The 21397-nt window shown below is 33.3% G+C and overlaps 1 protein-coding gene across 2 annotated transcripts in view; it reads right to left on the bottom strand.

Annotated features, from left to right (window-relative positions):
- Twin (CCR4-NOT transcription complex subunit 6-like twin) overlaps positions 1-21397 on the bottom strand; it is a 421961-nt gene that overhangs the window by 166862 nt on the left and 233702 nt on the right. The window contains exon 1 of one of the 2 annotated variants that reach the window (XM_083050972.1): positions 5642-5711. The exons of the other annotated variant lie outside the window; for it this stretch is intronic. The gene's annotated coding sequence lies outside the window, so the exon portion shown is untranslated. Of the gene's footprint in view, positions 1-5641; positions 5712-21397 lie in introns of those variants that run through there. 2 annotated transcript variants of the gene reach the window in all.

Here is a 21397-nt window from a genome sequence, read left to right as displayed (position 1 = left end):
AATATAATATAATGATTTATAATATAATATAATATATAAATTTAATAATATATATTATATTAATAATATAAATAATATAAAAATAATGTTATAATATTATAAAAATTTATAATAATTTTAATAATAAAAATCAAGATAAAAAATATAATAAAAAATTTTTACATTATAATAATTACTAATAATTTTATATAAAATATTATATAAATAAAATTTTATATAAAATGGATAAATATCCCCTTCGCTTCGAAAACTATAAATAAAATCTCTCTTTTTCTATACTGCTTCCTCCCCCTTTCCTCCCTCTCATATCAGGAGAAATACCCTAGCCTCTCATATGCTTCCTACATTGTAGACACGGAATCTGTGTCGCGGAAAGCCACTCAGAAATTCCATAAATGTATAAACCGCCCTCGTAAAAGCGGGTTTCTTGCGAGAAGAAGGGTGGGACAAGACGCAGAAGGATAGACAAGAAAGGACAGAGTCATCCGACTCGGTAAAAGAATAATCCTTTTGCACTTTGAGACATCGTCCAAACCAATCTCGAGCTTCTTCCCTCTCTCACTCTGCTGCGTGTTTAGTCGCATGTACGATCGATAAACCGCTTAATATTTAAGATGCGCTCCTCTCATCGCCAGATGATACCCTCGCGCAGCTAAATCCAGACAGCAGTTTGTGTACGTCGCGTTTTACATCGCGGATACGACGTGACTCGAGTACGGGACGCGAACCGAAAAGACGAAAACGCGTCTAATAGTGTTTTCAGCTCGCACTTTAAGCCAATTCCCGCGAAGTTGTGCCTCAATCGAAACGCACTTAGTGCCAATTACATACATACATGCATACATACATACACACACACACACACACACACACACACACACACACACACACACATACATACATACATATATACATACATATTTATATATATATATAAAATCTCTCTCTACAAGTTAAATTCGGAATTAAAATTTAAAGTTAAATATAAATTTTTAGAGATAAAACGCTTAATAATCACTCTTTATGTGTGGCGTATCTCATCTTATACATTATAGTCTCATTCTGATTCTATTTAATATAATTTTAATATAAAAGCGATATTTATATACATATATGTATATATATATATATTTTTTTATATATTTAAAGAAGATATTATGCAGGATGTCCCATATTAACTTTTGGATTGAAATTTTTCGAAAATCAAGGCTTCCATCGAAAAATGTTTTATACAAAAGTTGTAGGATTTCAAGGGGAATGTCTTGTTTTAAACATAGTCTTATTCCCAGGTGGAGGCATTTTCGAGCTTTCGGGGTCATCATTACTTTTTTAAACGGAACCAGTATAATTTTCTTCAAATCATTCATTTTTCGACTATTCAACTCTAATAATTTTTTACGCCAAATATTATGGTGAATTAATTTTCTTACATAAATTAATTCATCGTAATATTTGGCGTAAAAATTATTAGAGTTGAATAGTCAAAAAATGAATGGTTCGAGATATTTTATGCTTTATCCTAACACATTTTGACAAAAAATAAGAAATATCTCGTAATATACTCATCTTTCGATAATCTTACCTTAATCATTCTCTGTATAGAATAATGATATAAATTATTATATATTTGGTGTAAGAAAAACATATATAGTTATTTTTTTTTTTAAGTGCAGTTACACATTGCAAATTGCAAATTTTTTTTTAATCACAAGACTTTATAATTGATTGTCAAAAAATGAGTATATTACGAGATTTCATATTTTTTATAAATGTGTCAGGATGAAGCATAAAATATATCGTATACCATTCATTTTTTGACTCTTCCTCTTCAACAATTTTGTATACTATAAATATTATGAGAAATCGATTAATATAAGAAAAAATAATAATGATGACTTCAAAATCACAAAAATGACTCCACTTGGAATAAAACTGTTTAAGATAAGACATCCCCCCTTAAAATCCTTTTATATGAAACATTTTTCGATGAAAACCTTGATTTTCGAGAAATTTCAATCCGCAAGTTAAAATAGGACACCCTGTATATATTTTAATATAAGTAATATTTAATATAAAAGGGAAGTATTAATTATAATAATAATAATAACAATACGAATTGGAATGTCAGCTTTCAATTGCACGGATGTGGCAAAAATACAATATTTTCGTTACAAAGTTAATGTACGTTATTTCGAATTAGAAAGATCCCCCGTGGAATATGTTTTATCGTAGTACGTGTTTCCATGTTTTGGACCAATATCCGCAATATCCGGCCTCTGTTCTGGGAGAAAGGTCTATACAGCTGGCTGCCCGTCGTGGCTTACTCGAAATTCCGTTTATCTCGCGTCGAAATAACGCGTGTGACACGTGTATATCGGACCTGTAAACGAACGCACGAGTGTTCGCCGCAATGGCGGCTGGCAAAAAGTTAAAAAACGGTTACTCATATGCGAGAATCTGCCTTTCATCGCGTCAAGCTAAAGTGCGTGGCTATCTAGAATTAACGAGTACGTGAAAATAGGCCGCGATTACAAAAACGCGACATTTTGCAGGTTTAAAGGCACCAAAAAAAAAAAGAAATACAAAAATTTACTCTGAAAATTCAAAAATCTTTTTGCTGAAAAATCTCTAATTATAAAAAAAAATCAAGGGTTCAGAAGGGATACTTGAAATTTGAGAATTAAAATTGCAATAGAATTTAAATTAGAATTTAGATAAATTAAACTCACAACTTCTTAGATGTTACAAACTCATAAATGTAGCGATTAATAATTACTTATTCTTAATTACATTAATTTTATTAAATTTAATATTTATATATTAAGTAATAATATTAAATATATAGAAATTATAAAGTTCTTTTATAATTTATATCAATTAATTCACATTTTTTTCCCTTAAATATTAAATATATTTCAATAATAATAAATTTTTAATTATTAATGTCATTAAATTTAATATTTATATAATATTATATAATATTAAATATATAAAAAAATATAAAGCTTCTTCCAGGAAATTAAAAAACGTTTTAGGAATAATAATGAGCAAGCAAACATTCCGTTACACTAGAGAAAGATATTCCATCTACCGAGATAATCTAATGATTAAAAGATTCGGAGTCCAGGAATCTCTTAGGATTGAAAGATTTAATCGAGAATCTTAGGATCTAAGCATCTGTAGATCGTAGATATCTAAACGACCAGAGAAGACTAGATATTTGACTCGAGATATCACGGGCGTTAACCGCCTATCACGTTAATCGTCGTGACGCGCGCAAAAAAAAAACTGCTCGCAGCACGAACACAAGTGACAGCCCGCCACCGCGAGAGGAGAACGGTAATCCCTATCGTTAATAGAATTGGTCGACCAGCGGGATTCCATTAGCAATATATAAAGGATCGGATGTTCTATTCCATCGCGATAACGTGCATGTTTTCCTTCTCCTTCTCTCTCTCTCTCTCTCTCTGTCTCCCTGGTCTTTCTCTCTCGAAAGCAGGACCGACCGAAGCAGCACACCACCTTCGGAGAAGCAATCGATTCGATTTTGTTCCCTTCTGCCAAATCACCCTTTTGCGAGAGCCCTTCGAGCTTTTAATGGTCGGGTATAGACGGCGGGTGAGCTAGCTTACGCAATTAAACCGGGACCTCGGGTTAAGTGAATTAAATCCACTCGGCGGTAAGGTACCTTGTACCTTCATGTACGGGAAGGAGGGACACCTTCGTCGAAGTGGTCAACGGGAGATACGATAACGTAATTCAATCGAACTCGCCGTTTAACTTCCCTATGTAAATACTGCGCATGAGAGAGAGAGTGACAGAGTGCATGAGAGACGCAAGACCTTTATTCGATCCTAGGAGAATAGTTTCTTTGTATCTCCTCTCTGCAAAACTAAAAATGTTCGTTTTGAAACGACATCTCCGTTACGATACGACAACGGTGTGAAAATTCGTCAAAATTTAAATAAAAAATCTTGTTAATATATTATTGCATTGCAATTTATGTGACAGAATTAATGAATTTATTTAAATACAATGTATATAAATAATTTATTTATATATATGCTATAAATTATTTATATATATCCTATAAATTATTTATCTATTAAAAATTAATAAATTTATTTATTAAAAATTATATTATTAAACATATATAAATTTATTTAAATATAATACATAAAAAATCTTGTTAATATTATTGCATTGCAATTTATGTGACAGAATTAATGAATTTATTTAAATACAATGTATATAAATAATTTATTTATATATATGCTATAAATTATTTATATATATCCTATAAATTATTTATCTATTAAAAATTAATAAATTTATTTATTAAAAATTATATTATTAAATATATATAAATTTATTTAAATATAATACATATATTATTTTATTGAAAAGAAAAATTTTTTTAGAAAAAAAAATAAATAAATGTCAATAGATGTAAATTAAGTATTTAACAGATAAATAATTATTCATAAATTGTCGTTTCGATCATTTTCGTAATTACCGAGATATATACCTTGCGATAAACGAACAACGAATTTAATACTTCACATCCGAGTATCAATTTAATTTTCGGTTTCGAGATATATCGAGGTTTCCACGTGCGTGATTCGAGGAACAGCGCATAGTTCGAGTTAAGTGAATTAAATCTAGCAGACGCACACATATATAGTATATATACAGAGAGAAAAAGAGAGAACGGAGCATACAAGTCACCGATCGGTTTATCGGTCGATACCGCGTGTGGTCAAAGGAAGATATGATTACAAGATAACGGTAGACCGATCTTGTAGAGAGCCCCCGAGAATTCTCTCCCTTTCTCTCTATTCAATGCTACACATGTAAACAGAAGCGCGCTCGTCTAAACGCGAACAACGCAAACGCAAACGACGCGCTTCGGGGAAAAAAAAAACTGCGGTTCACCACGGAAGAAACTCGACGTGAATCGATCGATAATGAAAACGCGCTCTTTTCCCTCTGTTTTTTATTCTAGACGAGCGAAAATTGAATTCACTCGGCGTGATACAAGCGCGCGTAAAGGGAGGGGGAGGGAGAGGGAGGGGGGGCATCGATCTACGTTGGTGCAAATAAAGAATGCGTTTGCCGCGAACAATGCTTCTCTCGCAACGTTGGTATCTCTTCGCTTTCTCGGGAATACGAGAAATCACAACGGCACGTGTAATTAGAAAATACATATAAATGCGCTACAAAGAGAGATTTGTAAAATCTGCTGGTTTGTAATTTAAATATATCGATGGAAATATGCGTATATAAGTGCATTTAGACATATAAGACGCAAAATTTTGCAATATATTTACAGAATATCCGTAAAAGTGTTCGAGGAATATTTTATTTAAAAGTTTTATGATATATAGTGCATATGATCTAAATTAAAACAAAAATTTCCCAAAGAATTTGATTACTGAAATTATTCATATTTTATTACTGTAAATATCAATGTTTTGCAAATTTTATAATTTTACACTATCAAATAATATTTTTAACATTTTCCAAAGTGCAGATAGAAATATTTTATAATAATAAAAATTAAATATATTTTAAAATATTATATATATTTTCTCTCGACTTTCTTGAGATTTCTCATCAGACAACTTAATATAATGCTAACCTTAATTAAGACGATGCAGCGATGATCTATACGACGTACTCAGTGATTTGGGATGATTACGGAGAATGATAATCCTTAGAAACACACTCGTGACTCGACAACTTTATACGACTCATGGATATATATATATATATATATATATATATATATATATAAATTATGATATTATATAATTATTATATAATCACGCACGATTACATTCGACATTTTCGAAAATCGGAATTTATTTCGTAAAAAGTAAGAGAAGGAACATAACGTGAAAACACTCGCACGATCAGCTGATTCGGCAATCCCGATATTATAATTTTCCCGCGCGATTCACTTGTCTCGACTGTCGAAACATCGCGATGAAACTAAGGCATAGATCACGCACTTACAATGATTGCTCGAAAGTTAAACACGCGAGCGTCAGATGTTTACGTCAGATGTTTGCGTCTGACCCTTATGTTATGTGTTGTAAGATTATTGCACACGCGATTATTCACGTCTTTATAAACACAATCGCGCGTATATACATATATGTTTCTAATTATTTTCACTAATAATAAAATTTAACAGTAAAATTGATTAAAATTTAGAACAAAATTTAATTGATTAAAATTTAGAACAAAATTTAATTGATTAAAATTTAGAATAAAATTGACAAAAAGAGGCGAAATAATAATGGCGGAGTTTGCTCACCAGTCAAATCGAATATTCGATCAATCATTGCAGCGACGATTTCGACGCTCAACAACTTCCGATGCTCAAATACACTATATATTGACATTAATTAACACTGTACGACGATCGCGCCATACTTTATTCGGCACTTTCCACATTTATTCGCGCATATGCGAATAAATTTTCACGGGAAACACGGGAGACACCTTGCCCGAGTGGCGACGCGATGACTAATAATGAGAGAGCGCGACAACTTCAAGTTGCTTTGACATTTGCAATCGCGCGCGCGATCTAATCTTCCGAATTTCCGATATATTAATACAGTCCTGCGTCGATTTAATCACCGTCGCGTGACGATTCGCTACACGATTCGGCACTTTCGGCGTCAATTCGCTAGATGCAAAACTTTTCTCGATCCGTAAATATCGCGTGAATTGTGGAAACGAGTTCTCCAGCGAAAAAGTGACTCTACTGCGCCAACTAATTCATCGCCGCGCATTTTTGTGGAGAGGGCGCTGCGGTCACGACTTTCTTATGTAAAAAAAATGTCCATCTCATATACATATATATGTATGTGTAATACCTAATACCACACCACAACGCTATGCTGCGTCGATTGATTTTCTCGATTCTGACTTCTGACACACCAAGTGTTCCGTGTATATCTAATTGTACCTATATTTATTATTATTATACATATATACAGGGTGAGTTTTTTAACTTGAGACTGCAAAATATCTGGAAAACTAAGCATTGTACGAAAAAATGTTCCAAATAAACTTTCAATAGTTTCGAGGGTGCAATTCTATTCCGCAGAAATTAGCCCCCTTCCGCCCCCCCTAGGGGGTGGGACTGGGGGTAACTTTGAAATCTTAAATGGGAACCCCTACTTTTTATTGCAGATTCTAATTTCTGCGGAATAGAATTGCACCCTTGAAACTATTGAAAGTTTATTTGGAACATTTTTTGCGTACAATGCTTAGTTTTTCTAAATATTTTGCAGTCTCAAGTTAAAAAACTCACCCTGTATATTTTACATGTAAAATTTACTATATTTTATATGTAAAATATATATATTTATATATATTATTAATATATAATACTATATTAATAATATATTGTATAATGCAATGAAATATACAATGCAATAATATATAATAATCCAATAATATATAATGCAAATAAAATATATAATGCAATAATATACAGGGTGTCCCAAAAGTTCTGCAACAGTTAAATATCTCGAAAACAAAGACTTTTTTAGAAAAATGTTTCAAATAAAAGTTATAAGGTTTTAAATAGTGCATTAAGTAGTAATATTAGTGTACAAATTACGTGGTCTTAATATTAGTGTACAAATTACGTGATCTTAACAAACAAGCATTGTTAAGACCACGTAAAATTCACTTTGAAATTTTTAAATGAAAATCTTTATTTTGATTATACATTCATATAGCTTACCTTAAAAGCTTTTCAAAACATTATAATAAAGTTTTTTTCCGTTAAGTATTTTTCGAATTATGAAGCTTAAAAGATACAGTATTTTTTGACATAAAATACAAAATATCTTGTAAAACATTTAATTTTCGGGGTAATCTTACCTTAATACTTTTATGCACAGAATAATGAGACCAATCAATTGGTGTAAAGAAAACGCATAATTATTTTTAAGAAAAAAATATGTTGCAAATTGTAATATATTTTCTTAAAAATAACTATGCGTTTTCTTTACATCAATTGATTTGTCTAATTATTTTATGCATAAAAGTATTAAGGTAAGATTATCGAAAACTAAATAATTTTACAAGATATTTTGTATTTTATATCAAAATACTGTAAACTTCAAGCATTATAATTCGAAAAGCACTGAATGAAAAAATACTTTATTATAGTTTTTGAAAAACTCTCGAGATAAACTATAAGAATGTGCAGTCAAAAATAGTTTTCATTTAAAAAATTTCAAAGTAAATTTTACGTGGCCTTAACAATGCTTTTATAGTCACACTAACATTATTTATTGCATCACTTAAAGCCTTAAAACTTTTATTTGAAACATTTTTTTCAAAAGCCTTTATTTTCGAGATTGTTGTAGGACTTTTAAAACACCCTGTATAATATATCCAATAAAAAAATTTATAATGCAATAACATATAGTAAGATAATGTAAATAAAGTAAATAATGCAATAATATATGAAATAATTCAATATGTAATGCAAATTAAATAATGCAATATACCCAATAAAATATAATAATCAAAAAATAATATTATATAATACCGGGTGTCCCATTTTAAAGGACCCACTCAAATATCTCAGAAACACTGCGTTAAATAAAAAAATGTTTCCTACAAAAGTTGTAGGGTTTCGAGGGGGACATAACATAGTAATATTCATATTGACCTTGGGCGGCGTCTCCAAGGTCAAGTGAAGGTGAGAATAAATTTTTTAAATGGAAACCCATATTTTTTATTATAACATCTTTTTCTACTAATTAATTTGAACAACTTTTATCTGAAGCATTTTTTTATTTTCTTCAAAATTCATTCTCATCTTCACTTAAGGTTAACCTTCACTAACCTTGGAGACGCCGCCCAAGGTCAAATGAATATTACTATGTTATGTTCCCCTCGAAACCCTACAACTTTTGTAGGAAATATTTTTCGATTTAACGCAGTGTTTCTGACAATGAGATATTTGAGTGGGTCCTTTAAAATGGGACACCTGGTATATCCAATAAAAAAAAATAAAATATGTGATGCAACGGTATATAATAATCCAATAATATCTAATGCAATATATTATGTCCAATAAAAAAATAAAATATATAATGCAATATATAATAATCCAATAATATATGTATAATGCAAATGAATTGACGATCAAAGGAGCGTAAAGAAAGCGATGCGTATTATATTCGCGTTGTTAATGGCCGTAAATCAATTTGCTCGCGAATGCGTCGTGTTTCGCCTCTCCTTCGGAGATTCGCGTATTCTCGTATCGGTCTCGTCCCGCGACAAATGTAGCGAAACGTGTAATTCGTGCATTCAATCGCAGACGGCCGAATTAATTGCATCCGGCTGCAATGCACAAGCATGTAAGCAACAAACGCCGCGGCCGTTACATTGTATTGACGCGCCGTGCTTAACCCAACGTTTACCTCCTCCTCTCTCTCTACGTACACTTACACATACGGGAATATACGGACGTAATATTCATGGCGACTGCTTTGGAGAGCACGCAATTAATCGCATAGTCCAAGGTGTGCTAAATGCCAAGATTACAACTGGCGTTTATATCCTATAGTATATATTGCGCATATAATTGTAACAAAAAGATTAATATTTTACTCTTTACATTTCAATCATGCTACTCTAAATTATCGCTTTTATTGTTATTCTCTTACAAAGATTGCGAAAGAAATTGAAGTATTTATGTCATTATTTTGATTTTATATAAATAATTTGACTTTATTTAATTAATATTATGTATATACATTTATTTTTGTATCTTACATTCGTGAAATATTTTAGCTGCCACGGTTAATTAAATTTTCCACGTTCGCCACGGTTACTGAAATTAGATGTCACACTTTGCGCCACCGGTTTATTCGAAACTACACACGGCAAATGGTTAGTTGTATTATAGCATTTAATTGCGACATAAACGCGCTGAATACTTTGGATAACTCGGATAATTAAATTCCAGGCAAAGTAAATTCAACTACATAACAAAATTGTATTATAACTCCTATAATAGTTTTACTCAAATGTGAATCAGGGTTGGAATAGCTCTATATTTTTCCAAAGAATTTTTCCCCGTAATAAAACAAAATAAAATTTCGCTTCTAGAATAGAAAGCGAAAAGCATTACTACATATTACATAGAGGTAAGAGAAAATTATGCAAATTTAGTCACCTATGTATATAATTACGTTTGTTCAGCATCCCAACTTTTTTCAACTTTGACGAATCTCTTCTCAAGGAGTCTATCGCTAAATTAATTGTACATATTTTTCATGTATGTATACAATTTAGATTCGATATTCAATATTTTCGGAGCTTCTCGATGACGCAAAAGAAAATACAACGAGCAACTTGTAATGAGATTTCTCGCGCATAGCGATGAAATTAAACAAAAGTCAACTACGTAATTCCTATTCACGAAGTAAACTTTCTGTAAATTAAACGTTCAACCCCTTTACTTCCCGTCTTCCGTAAATCGTTCGATCCTCTCTCGGTGGCGGACGATAACGTTTAATTAAAGGCTCTTCTCGAAGAAGTTGTAGTATTTTATGTGAAAAGTTTCGGTCAAAAGAGAGAGAGAGAGAGAGAAAGATTGATCTTTCTCCTTCTACATTGTAGAAGCAAGATGAAACGGAGAAGAAGCTGCGAGAAACTTGCCTTTTGTTTGAATCACTCTCTCTCTTTTATCTTTCTCTCTTTTTTTTTCCTCTTGTATGTGTGTGCACACGATTTTGCCTCAATTCCGATCTTGTTCCGGTTAACGGGAAGTTGTAAGCGATGACGGACCTCCGATCACCTGATCGCAATGCGATTACATTGTCGATTCTCCCTCCCTCCCTCGGTTCTCGTCGGGGCTTTATTTTACTTTACGAGTGGGCGAACTTGAGTTAAGTACCGGCGACCACTTTGACACAATAGAGAGGATACCATTCAAAAGGCCGTCGTCGCGCGATGCCCTTTCGTTACGTTACTCTACTACTGTGTTCACGGGATTCGATTTAATCTTACGTTCTCTACGCGAAACTCTCGCTGTTAAGGCTCTTTCGAGAGTCTGTCTAAGTTAACTTAATTCTAGTCTAATAGGATTTATAGTGGATTTAAATGATTGAATGTAAAGAGCACGATAGGGAACGTTTAGTCCAGTTTAAATTTCAATTTATGAATCATTTTTCTCTAATTACTAAAAATTATTAATTATTATTAAAATTATTAATTATATAAAAAATTTTTTATAAATAATAGATATTTTTATAGATAATAGGTGAAAACTTTTATTAAATAATACTTAAATAATATAATGTTCACGATTGAAAAATTTAACATAAAATTTATTAATTATTAAAAATATATTATAAATTTGTATATACTTTATAATAAATTTTAATACACTTAATAACAAGTTTCGCAAAAAAATTACGCGGTTTCAAAAACTGAAAAATTAATAAGGAATTTATTCTATGTATTTTACTTATTTTTGTATATATAGAAATTTTTTAATATGTTATAAAATTTAATTTTAATTATTAAAAATATATATAAAATATGTATACACGTGAAAGTTTCGAGAAAAAATTAGGCGGTTTTAAAAATTGTGAAATTAATAAGAAATTTACTCTACGTATTTTATTTATTTTTGTATGTAGAAAATTATTACTCTTTCTCAATTCATCAATTACAGAATTTTACCTCTCTCCTCCTCCCTCTCCTTCTCTTTCTGTGTATATATACTTATACAAATAATATAAGAATGAAAAAAAGTTAAATACATATAATCATGTATTTCATGTGGTATTTTTAACAAAATGCCCATTAAGCACATTTTAACGAAGAGAACCACAAGTAACTGTTAAATTATAAAATAAGCTCTAAATATACAACGCAATGAAATACAAAAAAAAAAGAGATTCGCATCCGTTTTAAATTTAAATTAAATCCGATACCTTTCGAGATTAAAGCAGTTTGCGCAATTATCTCGAGAAAATCAGGCCTGTCGCAGTGGCGGTATATTATTAGCGCGATTACAAGTCCGAAGATCCCTCGAAGAGGATCGCAACGTGTGCGTTACCGGGGCGAATCCTCCTCGTTCTGCTACCTACCCGACTTTCCCGCGCGTTAATAAAGTGTAACCGATATACCGTGCCGAGAAACACGGACAGAGAGGGAAGAGGAAAAGAAAGAAAGAGAGAGAGAAATCCTTCCCCGAAATCGGCGCGTTGCCACGGGCGCATAATAGCACGCTCCTCGTGATCCGGTCCGGAGATTACGCCACGTCGGCTACACGATAATCATCTGGATATTGCTCCTGCGTATACGTACTGCATCCAAATAGCGTACAGGTACCTACATGCCGGCCAATACGCGGGATCAGATAATTGGCATTCAGCCGGCTACGGCCGCTCTCGCCCCTATCGACCGCAATCTCTCCCTTTTCCCTTTCCCTCTCTCTCTTTCTCACTCGTGTAGGTGCATGTCAAGGGAAATGTTGAAAAACCGGATCGAGAGCGATCCACATTTTAGAAAAAAAATTCTTATTATTTGCGAAATAATAAGAACCATATAATTGGTCGAAACGAGAAGCTTCTGCGGTTCTTCTTGCTTTCTGTTATGTAAGAAAGAATTTTATAATTATATTTTTATATTATATTTTCATAAATTTTATTAGAATTATATTTTTATAATAAATTTTAAAATTATATTGGTAATTATACATAAAGTGAGTAACCTCACGGATGACGTTGACCTTGACATATGTTGTCAAGGTCATGACCCTGAATAACAGAAGTTGTCAGTCGATGTTTATTCAAAAGTTGTTAACAAAAAAGAATATAATTATGTAAAATGGGCAACTACACGAATGACGTTGACCTTGACATATATTGTCAAGGTCATGATCCTGAATATTTAAAAGGTTTAGCTGTTGATTGTTTGTTTATTCAAAAATTTATTAAAGTTAAGTTTATTTAAAAGTAGTTAACACAAAAGTGTTTTTAAATATACCATACGATATAATTTCAATGATTTATTAAATGTCTCTCCCTTTGCACTCCGAAAAACTACAACCTAATCCAAACTTAATTTCAGTTTTGAAATTAAAGTTGCCTGGTGCTTTCAGCGCGACAAGGTCCATATTTGCAAATTTCCACATGGGTTTGCAACTTTGCACACGAAACGAGGTCCATCCCTATCGTTTGGTGCTTTTAGATGTGGATAGTTGCAAATCCATGTGGATTTTTGTGAAGGTAGATCTCGTCATGCTGAAAAGACCATGCAATTTTAATTTTAAAACTGAAATTAGATTTGGGTTAGGGTTAGAGTTAGAATTTTTCGGGATGGAGATCCACGAGAAGAGGCAGAGCATTTTTATAAGAAATTTTAGTTTTGTTCCGATCTTAGAAATAGCTTTGAATATTTTTGAATAAAATCTCTTCTTAAACGTAAGATCCTTGAAAGTTTTTCTATTACGTGTAAATAAAAACACATGTTGATAAAATGGTGTACGAAGCAACAAGTATCGATTGATTAAATGACATTATCTCACATAATGATGAATAAAACAAAATAAAATATCGAAAGTTAAGCAGAGAAAGGGGTCCATTGACGGGAATTGAATCGGAAGATGGCGCATGAACGTAAATCACGACCGACGAATTACTGTACCTCTTTTGGTGGATGAAGTTTTGGGAACGAATTATTCGCGGAATATCTTGCCTTTGATTTAAGGCCGCCGAGTGCAGGATTGAATGTCGACCACCGGAACACATTCATTTTCACGAAAATACCGGGAACAATTCCAATCATTCATACCGCAAGTGCATCACCAAGTGTAACATAAATCGTAGGAACGTGTGCACTAGATGTAAAAAAAATTAATTTATTATATTTCTCTGTCTCGACTTTTCAAATTTAAAATTTTCAAGATGAGTTTTACAATTTTTAATTTTTTTTTTATTAATTTAATTAAACAAAAAGTTTCTTTAATGTAAATAATGTATAATAATGTAAATGTAATATAACTTCTAATATGTATACTTAAAATATTTGTATATCAGATATTTCCCGGATCAGTGTGTTGATACTATCATTATTCGTGTCGCCACATCTAGGTCGTAATTTCCGAGATTGTTGACAGACAGACAGCACGTGAACGGAAATGCCAGAAGCACGTTGCGGTTTCGTCAACCGAAAGTTATACGAGAAGGAGGGAGAGAAGACACTTCATGGTTCCTGAGCGCGTGTCTGCGGATCGCGTATTCGAGTTTGTACACATATCCGCAGATTGGACGATTATGAAGGAATTGGATATTAACTGCGGAGAAATTCGCAGACCCAGATCTATTCCTGAATCTTCTTCATGTAAAAGATAGCGTTAGCAATTTGTAATCATTTCAAGAAAATTTTGAAACTCTTATTACAAAGTTATTGGATCACAGAAATAATCAATGCGAGAGAGAGTTCTCTGTCGAAAAAAAGTTTCTCGTCTCCAATAAAATCGAAAAATCCTTCAATTTTTTTTATAAAAAAATTATCGCTAATATGTCTCGACATGCTTCCTTTGCCCTATATCATTTTCGCATCAATTTACTTATATCGCGGCTTTTTGCTTCTCCGCATAAAGCTTAACTTATAGTTAGCCCGTACCCTTTATTATTGGCTCATGTTTAAATTAATACATCAAAATCGCCGAGAGACGAGAATCGAGACAGAGAGAAAGAAGAAGAGAGAGAGAAAGATCGAATAATCGCGTGTAATTCATTTGGACACTGAGAGACAGACATTAATTGGATTCTGGCCGATTTTAAACGTAAACTCAATTTAGTCGATCAATTAAATCGTAATCGTGAAATGGGATACACACAAATAGAAAATCCGATATTTCTTTAGAGCGCGTGATATCCGTTTGTGTGTGTGTGTCTGCTGTCTATTGTTATATATTGCCCCTTTTGTAACATATGAATATTATATATGTTGCGCAGGCTCTTTGTAAAATCAGCCTTGTTTTTAAGCGTTGAATCTTTGTGAAGAACGGCGCATTTTATAAAAGCCAATTTCTTTTTTTATAGAAAAAAGGCTGAATTTACAAAGAATTCGTGTGCGTGATATATACGATTCGCGATTTTTATCACTGCACATGCAGGGTCGACGGCTAAAATACGCCTGACGATTTGTACACATTCTGTGACAAGAGAAGCGACACAATGTTTCTGTCTTCGTCGACTATCTCCTTATCTCTTTCAATCCTCATTCACTTCTGGAGAAAATAAAGGGAATCTCGGAATGGCGAAAATTCCTGCTGTCTTTTCGTATCGTTGCTCGTTTGTATCATCCAATAGCGTAGTTGGAATTTTTGAGCCCCTCTCGCTTTTTCATTCTTCTCTTTTTTACTTATACATATTAATATCATATTTTCTTCTTCTGTATTAAAATTTTTATGGCTTGATATTACTATGATAAACATTTTAAAATAAATATCAAGAATATGAACAGTGTCCAGTTTTTAATATAGAAGATTGTGTTAAAAAAAGGCAAATTGTTACAAGCTTTTAAAAAATTGCGTTAAAATTTAAATAAGCTAATAACACAAAAATTCCTTTTAATCTTATTTTTTCTTCTCTCTCTATGCTGAAAATAGAAAGAATATTATATTTGCTTTATTTATTTTCGCATTTTTAGTAGATACGTTCCTGGTTTTTTTAATTCTTTTTTTTTATTTACAAACGCAACTCGCCGCTTCAGAACAGCCGATCGGTCAGTCAGCTGATTAACTCGAAACGCTTTAAGCACGCGGTTTCACACGAGATAAGGGTAAGTTGTCGTATCCTGGGGTCTCGTATTTTTCCTCTCTTTCTTTTTCGGTACAAATTAATCGAGATAAGAAAGCACAGAATGCCGATAACGCGTATGTGAATTTCAAGAATATAATCGTGCGATTCTCTCGTAGAAATTTAACGATAGCCCGCGAGAAAAGATTACGTAGACATATTAATGTTAAATATTGACGCGGCAGAGAAAGATCTACTATATATTTTACATCTGAGATTTCTCATATAAATACAATATAAATATGCATATATACTTTCAAAAGAAAGCACAAGAAACGCAGAAACCAACCATTTTTTTAATTAAAAAAATATTAAATAAATTATTAAAAGAAAAATTTTTTAAATTAAATATCAAATTATAAAAATAAAATTATAAAAAATAAAAATTAAAAAATTAAATATTACATATTAAATATAATATTAAAAAAATTAAAATAAAATATTCAAAAAATATTAAATATTAAATATTTAAAAAATTAAAATAATATTCAAAAAATATTAAATATTGAATATATTTACAAAATTAAAAATTTTTTAAATCTCACGTTACTTTCGACAGAATGGTCTCCGAATTACAAGTTACAAAGTTTTGAGACTTTCGTCGCCTAGACATATAATATGAACGGAAAACGCACGCCCCCTTATACGTTTATGCGCGGCTTCGCGCCGCGAAAGCCGAACAAAATGTAGTAAAACTGCCGTGAAAATTTCAAGTCGATCCAAACTTCGTCTCGCTCGGACTGCGACGCACGTAGTTTGACGAAAACTGGGCGAGAAGCCCAAAAGTTTTCGCGAGAAGTTTACTTCTCGCGGGGGGATGACTTTATATAACGTGTGATGCGACGTGAAAAGTTTGCGATTTTTAATCTATGAGCGGTACAAGAAAAGAGTGCCGCCTCCTCTTCCTCGATATGTTTTCCCTTTGTACTTATGTAGGTATGTACGTACGTACGTCGTCGCAGCCGTTTCTTTATCCTTTCGACGACGGCTTCCGGTTTTTCATCTCGCGCGTGACAGAAACGAGCGAGCGCATCCAGTCGGAAAGTGCGCGTATGTACGTCTCTCTATACTTTGTGCTGTGTGTCTTGAATTTTTCAAAACTCCGGTGCTCCGTCGTGCGAGATATCGCGATAAAATGGAGTAGAATGGCTATGACGATGCCAAACGAAGCGGCAAAGTACAAATTGTATCGCGGAAAAATCGAAAACGTTTGATTCTCCGGCCGTCAACCTAACATTTTGTTGATTCAATAAAAAATGTTAGTAAAAATTTCGTTATAAAAAAATCTAAAAATATTATATAAAATCTTAGAGATAATATTAAGAAATATTAATAGAGCAAAATGTGTGTGATTGTAGAAAGAAAAATTATTGTTAATAAAAAATCCTAACAAGCATCGATTGCAAGCATCGATCTTCCTGGGATATTATTTATCTCATATAATTTGATTTAATCCTTCTTTGTTTTCCGTTTTAGAAGATCATATAAATAAAAAAATGTTAATAGAGTAAAAAAATTTTGTTATATATATAAGAAAATATCCTAAAAATTTATATGAAATCTTTAAGCTATTAAATATATATATAATATTAATATATATTAATATACAGGGTGTTTCCTAAGTAAGTACAAAAAATTGATGGAGATATTCCTTGCCTTAAATTTTATAAAGAAAAGGTACTATACAATAACACATGCTCTGAACTGTTTGTTTACAAAATGCAAAATGTCAAAGTTGTGAAAAAAAGTATGAAAAATAGGATTGAAATAAAGATAGACAGACTAGGCACATCGAATTTCGAATCTTCGAAATATCAAACAAATAAAGCAAGTGACTTATTCATACATACGATTATCAGCTTTTAATTAACAGTTTTTATTGTTTTTAGTTTTTAATTTTAATTTTTTACTTTAACTTAACTTAATTGAAAACGGTCCATCGTTTAAAAAAAACATACAAGAAACAATTTTTGTAGTGTTTTAGTTTGGGATTTTTTTAAAATTGTAAACTTGGAAAAGAAAGTGGCGTACCATTTTTTCATGAAAAAAAAAACGTAATATGATTATCCATACGACCCTTTTTGCATTTAAAAATGTTTCAATACTGGAATAGTTCTTAATATCACATGTAAGTGTATCCAATTTGAATAAAATATCTCGAAACGTTTTTCAAAAATTTTATATTTTTTTTCACAACTTTGACATTTTGTATCTTGAAAACAAAGCAGTTTAGGGCATATGTTTATAGAATCTTTTCTTCATAAAATGAACCAAAGAATATCCTTTTCGATTTTTTTGTATTTACTTAGGAAACACTCTATATATTAATATTATTTTAATAAAATTAATATTACTGCTAAATAGTATAAATAAATATCGATAGAACAAAACATGTGATTGTATAAGAAAAAAATGTTAATAAAAAATCCTAACAATTGCAAGCATTAGATCGACCTCCCCGGTACATTATTATCTCGTACTCTGACTCTTCCTTCTTCGTCTTTCTCTCGTTCTAAAGGATCGTATGCGGGCAGCATCTACCAGACGGCTCGCTCGTAACCGGAATTAAGTTGTCGAGAGATAGAGAAACGGAGACCCGATCGTGTGCTATCACGACACACGGATCGTGGCATGTGCGCCCACCTGCACCCCACTGGATGCTACAAGCTCCGCGGATCGTCCAAGTGCATATTGAGAATGCATCCGTGCATACGTTTCCCCGCGAATCGAATGAGATGGTCGAATGAGATGAAACTTGTCTTCTCACGAGAATCTTCTTCTCTCTGTTTCCACGAGAAATTCGCGGAGAGAGAGGTTCCCCGTTATTCGGCGAATAATATAAATGTCGGATAGAGTAAAAAAATTCACAAAATAATAAATAAAAAAAAACGCTCTCTTACGTACCATCTTATCGTCTCGATATTAGCGCTCGTCACGACGAAATTTCCGGCGACTCGTGCAAGCTGTGCAATTTCTCGCCGACTATAAAGTGCACGAGGCTCCTCTCGTGGTATTCTAAAAGATATATCGGCGAACTTATCGATCGGTGCTTCCGCTCTTCGATAACTCGTCGCGAAGAGGAAGAGAGAGAGAGAGAGAGAGAGAGAGAGAGAGAGAGAGAGAGAGAGAGAGAGAGGAGAGGGAGAGGCAGATAAAGGTAGCTTGTGCGGATCTTGCTAAGCCGTCAGGCTAAATCAACCGGAGCACCTACGTACTATACTATTTCGTGATATATATATATGTATATATATATATATATATATATATATATACATGTTATTTTGCACGGAGAGAGGGAGGAGAGGATTCCCGAGAGGGTTCCCGTGAGGGTTCTCCCTCGTTCTATCGATACGATACGATCGATAGGGCTCTCTTCTCTCTCTCTCTCTCTCTCTCTCTCTCTCTCTCTCTCTCTCTCTCTCTCTCTCTCTCTCTCTCTCTCTCTCTCTCTCTCTCTCTCTCTCTCCGACTACCGAACTCTATAAACGTCCATTCGCGGTTCGCGAACAATTGAATGCGGTCGACGATGACTTGGTCATCGACTCCGATAGAGAAGACGACCCATTCATCTACCCCTTCGCGTACACATTTACTCTACTGTTGGTAAATCTACACATCCACATCTCTCTGCCATAATGTCAGTTCAAAGGGATACCCGGCCGCCTATTCCTCGTTACTATCGGAATCGAATGCGCGAATTCATCCCTCCCTTCGCTTCATCGTCGATTCCCGGCCGCGATACGCCGATGCTACATCGTCGATAACGTAATCGCGTGAGATACGCAGGATGTGTATTTCGTCAGGGTCGCGCAGCGAACCGAAAAGTAACGCGATAGCGTCTGGTTAGACCTGGTTCCATCAGCAGAACTTTGTTCTCTCAACGTTATCGTCTTTCCCTGTTACGATTGCATCCTCCTCTTCAAAAATATGGCTCCGAAAATCCTTTGTACGCAAAATAGGCGTGTTTCTATCGTTTCCTTTCTTTATGTATATAATAGTAATACCTATTGTGGAGTTAAAAATATTAACAAAACTACATTCTTCAGTTAATTTCAGGTAGAGTTTACTTTGATAGAATTTTAATTTAAGACTTAGTTAGATGAAGATACATGATGGCAAAAATTGGGAATATACAATATATGATGATCTCCCTCAACATTTTCGCTAAACAAAAATTGTCTCCAAATTGACCAGAGAATCTGTGCTCCATATATGTTTTTTTCAGTTACACCCTGCGTACGCATATCTCATAAGTATAAATATAAAAGATTCGAACATACTTGATCCAGATTGGAATGTATACTGCTCTTGTTTTTCGAGGTACTTATAAAGAGTTCGAACTCTAAACAGCACCAAAATCGGGGCATATAAGACGTCTTTAAGACGATCATAACATAGGATTTCTTAAAGATGTCTTAAAGACTTCTTAAAGATGTCTTAGATCCCAATTTTGGACATGGTGCTGTCTGGGATCTATCTCGTCCAGGTTCGAGTCTACTTGGAAGTATTCTTTTCTTTTTTTGAAAATAATCAAAGAGTTCGAAACCATGCAAATCAATTGGAACCTACTTGTAAGAAACTTGTAGTCCCATCGCTAATCTAAACGCGTCCGCACATCGCGCTTTATGTGTCCCCCGGTCTGTTGCGCGGGATCCGCAATTAGAAGCGATGGCGCGAGGATTAATCGAACGGTAATAATTACAGAGCGCCGAGGAGTTCTGGCCGAGGAGAGAGATCTCTTTAATTCGCGCCGCGGCATAACACGATGAATCTTGTCGCGGCTGTCGCCTATCATCTTTCTCTCTCTCTGTAGTCTGCAAAGTGCGCGATGTAAAACGCGTTGCTGGTAGTAACATTGTAAGATTGTAGAACGACTCGGAACCAATTAACCGGCCGCCTCGTCCTGGAATCCGCGACTACCAACAATCAAGCAATTAATCAAAGAGCGGAAAGCTTCCCTATCGAGACAACGTGCAATTAGAGAACGAGAAAGATAGCGCGGAAAAAGCGCGAAGGAGAAAATATATATCTCTGCCCTATTCTACAAAAGTTTCCCGAGAATAAAAGCAATCCTGCGATACTTATAACAAACTGAGTACTCTGCGTTGATACCACTGCTTATATATATATTTTTTTAAAGTATTTCTGAAAAAATCAAAATATGTAAGGTTTCTTGAATTTCTTTTAACAGTTAACTAATGAAAAAATTAACTATTTAATTAACTACTGAAAAATTAATTCAATAGTTAACTGTTAAAAACTTGGATTACAATGCAAGCATCTCCCGTGTAAAAAATGCGCCTTTTTAGATATCTACATTTTAATCAGATTCACGCTCGATACTTATACGTTACGTAAAAAAAGAGGAAGAAAAAGGGAAAAAATGCTCGCGCATGCGCAACAGTATTTAATTGCGCGCACAATTCTGTATGACATCGACGACGGAAAGGAGGAAGGTAATATCCTGTGTTACGCACGTTGGCTCCGATATCGAGTACACCGATAAGTACTCTGCGTTGATACCACTGCTT

This window comes from Prenolepis imparis, unplaced genomic scaffold (assembly GCF_030444845.1).
Source record: "Prenolepis imparis isolate NDT839.2.m4 unplaced genomic scaffold, iyPreImpa1.0 SCAF_12, whole genome shotgun sequence".
Taxonomy (NCBI): domain Eukaryota; kingdom Metazoa; phylum Arthropoda; class Insecta; order Hymenoptera; family Formicidae; genus Prenolepis; species Prenolepis imparis.
This window is presented reverse-complemented; position numbering and strand designations above follow the sequence as displayed.